Here is a 4,882-nt window from a genome sequence, read left to right on the forward strand (position 1 = left end):
AGCTTTGTTGCCAGGAAAAAAGAGGGTGTATTCTCGTATAATGTTTTATATGCAGGACCCAACACATGCTTTCTTCTTATGAAGTGCAGGCAGTATCACCCCGCACCCCCACAAAACCTTTTCTTCACCTTTTTACTCTCCTTATATCTTCTATTCATAGGTCAGTTATTGGCTTCTTATGGAGCTACAAACACGCCTGATGAATAAGTTGTAGTTTGGTCTCCCAGGTCAACAACTAGAAGTCTTTTCTGCGCAGGTATAAAGTGGTCTCCTAGGGAAGTGTGCTGTGCTCGTCTTTCTTGTGAGTAACCCTCCCCGGATCCTGATCTGAAGTTTTAAAGATGTGGACTCTAAGAGTAATGTCTTATACTGGGACTCCTTTGGGTTGAAATAACAGAAACCCAATTTAAAAAGGGGAATTTTTGTGTGAGGATACAAGACTGTTTCTTGGATGAGAAAGCAGTTGGCTCCCAGGTACCATGTGGAAATGTATCTCTTACCTTTACTTGATTCTACAGGTCTGCTTTATTCTTCTCCCTTGTTGCACATTAGCTCCCGCCTTTCCTACCCACATGATGAAATTTGGGGCTAACAGTTTCTGAGTTTGAAATCCTAGAGTCCAAGTGTACAGAGAAAGATTGCCTTGACCCATGCCCCAATCAATACCTACAGACAAACTTCAATTGCTCTCTCGGGCCAAGGGCCCACCCTGGAGCCAATAAAATGTGGTCAGACATGGACTATCTCATTCTATTGTATTTATGGGGTAATCCTTTGGATGGAGGGTGGTAGGAAAGGGCTGTTGCCTGGAGAAGATATGCTGGACCGATCAAAGAGTAGAAGTTTGCTACAATGTACATATGTATAGAGGTGAAGGGTTTACAACCCCTTCCCATATCTGCTATCTCAGTGGGAGCCTCATGATGTTGAGAAACATAGGCAAGACAGGAACTATTGGTGCACAACTTACATTGAAGGTCATAAAAACGCTCTTAGAAATTAAGTGCAAATCCCACAGAAGGGTAGAAAATTATCATTCCACTCTCCAACAAAACCCATCTTTCACAATGTTCCTGAAATCCCACCACCTTCTCAGAGTCGATGAACAGGTAAGGAATACTATTTTAACTTGTGTTCTCCAGAAAAAAAAAATAGCAATTCCAGGGAAGTGTCATTTCAGAGAAGCAGGGATGAGGAAAAAGGAGAGTGAGGCAGAGAGAGAGAGAGGGAATATAAGGGAGTGAGCTACTGGGGCCACAATTTTGGAATAAGCTGATTGATTTTTATCATATGATTTTTTCAGAGAGGCTGTTTGAAGCTCCTGTGTGTGGCCCAATGGGCAGGCGAGGGAAAGGGATAAGCATTTACCCACTGGCTTTCATTGCCCTTGACCAAAGATCAGCCTCCAGGGCATTAACTCACCAACACTTCCTGTTGCACGTGCTTGGAAGACACAGCAGGACCTGCTGGACAGCAGAGAGGTCCTAGGGTAGAAGACAAGATACTGTCAGGTCCTACATGAGAGTGACACGAGGGAGCGGGAGGTAGCCATGGAGAGAGTCTGGCTGGCCCAGAAGGCCAGGATCTATCATGACATGACCTCCTACCACAAAGGTGGCAAGAGACCTCAACAAACCTCCTTTCGATGGCCTATAAGACTGTAGTTGATGCCAAGGCAATTTCCTGGAGGGTCATCAGTAACACTGAACAGCTGGCTGCATGGTCTAAAGTGGGGATGGTGACACTTCTCCTATTCCACCTCTGAAGTGACCCATTCCTTCTTTATGCCCACACTATTCTCCACACAAGTATATACGCATTTAACACAATTACTTATTCAGATTTTTTTCCTCTCCTAGAGAAGATTACTGTGAGGTTGGAGTAATGGTGATTCAGTGAGTCAATAGTTTATTGAGATACATCTACACAATGGAATATTATGCTACTGTAAAAAAGAAGGAACACTTACCATTATGCTAAGCAAAATAAGCCAGTCGGAGAAAGATAAATATCACATGATCTCATTCATTTGTGGAAAATAATGAACAATATAAACTGATGAACAAAAATAGACCCAGAGACATAGAAGCATCAAACAGACTGTCCAACCTCAGAGGGAAGGCAGGGGAGGGGTGGAGTAAGAGAGCAACCAAAGAACTTGTATGCATGCATATAAGCATAACCCATGGACACAGACAGTAGGGGGGTGAGGGCATGTGTTGGAGGGTGGGAACGGCCGGGGAGAAGAATGGGGGGAAAAGGAGACATATTTAATACTTTAAATAATAATTAAAAAAAAACATTCAAAGTAATTCATACAACAGAGAAAATAAATAAAAAGCATTTTATCATGGAAAAAAAGTTTATTGAGTACCTACTATGGGCTGGGCACTATTTTAAGTGCTAAGAACAGATTAGTGACAAACATAAATCTTTAACTTTTTGAAGCTGACATTTTAGTTTGTGTGTGGAGAGACCAATCAAGAAATAAGTAAAAAATATATTGTGTGAGATGGTGATACATGCTTTGAAGGAAAACAAAGCAGGAGAGTTGGATGGGAAGAGTAGGGTGGGGAGTGAAGGTTGTAGACTAACTAGGGTGGCTAGTTGAGTGAGATTCTAGAAAGAGCAGACATGGACTGTTAGGGGAAAAAAGTTACCGGGATAGAGGAAAGCAAGTTCAAAGGCCTTAAGGCATGCTGGGTGTTCTACAGGAAGGACAAGGAAGCTAATGTGACCAAAGAAGAGTAAGAGAGTAGATGTGGTCAGAGAATTAATATGAAGTCAAATATCTTAGAACACGAAAATGATTTTGGCTTCCACTAGGGGATGGATGGTGAGGCAAGTAGGTCTTTGAAGCACAACAGTGATCTGACTTACATTAGGGCTGGGTGGAGGTGGACAAAGTGGGGGAGGATGGGGACACCTGTAATAGTGTCAACAATAAAAATGAGCCCTAGCTGGCCTGGCTCAGTGGATAGAGCATTAGACTTCGGACTGGAAGGTCCTGGGTTCGATTCCAGTCAGGGGCACATGCTCAGCTTGTGAGCTCGATTCCCAGTGGGGGAGTGGGGGGCGTGCAGGAGGCAGCTGATCAATGATTCTCTCTCATCATTGATGTTTCTATCTCTCTCTCCCTCTTCCTTCCTCTCTAAAATCAACAAAAATATATTTTAAAAAATGAATTAAAAATAATGAAGTGTTTGTTGTTTTTTGACCAAGGTGGTAGCAGAAGAGGTGGTGAGAGGTGGTGTGATTCTGGTTTAAAGATGGAGCAGATAGGATTTGTGATGGATTAGAAAGGAGATTTGAGAAAGTAAAGCAAAGATTACTCCAAGTGTTTGGCCTGAGCCAAAACAGAAGGGAAAATTTTAGGGGGAAGATTAGACAGGAAATGGCTCTTAGACATCAACATGGGATTGTTAAATCAACAGCGGATTTTGAAGTGTGAAGTTCAAGGAAAAATTTGTGGCTAGAGATATATATTTGGGAGCCATCCATATGAACTTGAAAGCCATGGTACTGAATTAGATCACAAAGTGAATGAATGTAGGTAAAAAGTAAAGAGGACAAAAGACTGACTCCTAAGCCACTCCAACTCTAAGCGGCTAGAAAGGCCAGGAGTAGCCAGCAAGGAGACTTGGTAAAAAGTGGCCATGAGGTAGGAGAAAAACAGAAAAGTGTTTTCCGGAAGCCAAGATGAGAAAGTGTTTCAGGAGTTGGGGACTGAAGAACTTGGCCAAATGCTACTGGTATAGAAGCTGAGAACTGACCCTGGGGCGTAGCCGCATGGGCATCACTGGTGGCTTTGAGCAATTCCGTGTAGTAAAGAGGGAAAATGCCCCAAAGGAAATTCAAATGAGAATGGAGGGAAGAGAAACTGAAAGCAATAAATGTAAGTAGTTCTCTAGAGCGTCACTTTAAAGGGAAGGCAAGGAAGGAGGGTGGTTGCTGGGGAGAAGGAGTAAAGAAGTGTGAATGGGGGCCTGTTTATATGCCTCTTGGAAAGGTCTGGAGGAACTTACTGGCAGAACCAGGCAGAAAAATGAGTGACTATGAGAAAAAGGAACAAAATATCTGCATGGGCCACTGAACGGAACCACCTATAATTCCTGAATCGATGAGGAAATATATTGTGGGAGAGAAGGAGCCTGGATCAGGCCTAATGCCTTAAAGGTTTCGGATTTGAAAGGCATTCATAAGGAGCCTGCCAAATAGCAAAGTTCTCTCCTAATCGGTGAAGCTAAAATGTGGTCTGATGGCATTTTCTGAGAGGTTCCTTTAGAGGGGCAGTTTATAGAACCTGCAGCTACTGTCATCACCTTCATCATCAAATAGCAATTAAGTGCCTAATTTCTCCTACCTCCTCCTAAATTACAGTCGGAGGGCCTTGTTCCCTGGGGGAACTGGTTGTGGTAACCAGCAGTACTTTCAGGAGGCCAGAAGGTCAGAGATGCGGGGGTGCGGGAGGGGGGGAGAAGATGGGCATGGGGTAGATAGAGATGCCAAACCATTCTTGCCACCAGTTCCTGATTTTCACCCGGCCTCTCCAAGAGCCCCAGTGGATAACTCCTTCCCTGTTACTTCTTCCTCCTTCGCTCTTCGCGGCCCCTACTTCTCCTTTTGCCATTTTCTCCCAGTCCAGGGGCGGTTCTGAAGATAGCCCGACCGCTACTTGCCTCTTCACTGCCTGCGGGCGCACGGGAGGCGGATCGAGACCCCTGAAACTCCAGTGGGGCAGGGGCCGGCGTTCTGAGCATGTGCGAGCAAGACTCGGGACTGGGGCGAAGGAGGGAGGCCGGCCCCGAGTCGCTGTCCTAAACGCAGAGCAAGGCTAGGGCCGGCGGCACTCTCCGGAGCGGAGCCCGGGCGCCCGGGGCGC

This window comes from Myotis davidii, unplaced genomic scaffold, assembly GCF_000327345.1.
Source record: "Myotis davidii unplaced genomic scaffold, ASM32734v1 scaffold59, whole genome shotgun sequence".
Lineage (NCBI taxonomy): Eukaryota > Metazoa > Chordata > Mammalia > Chiroptera > Vespertilionidae > Myotis > Myotis davidii.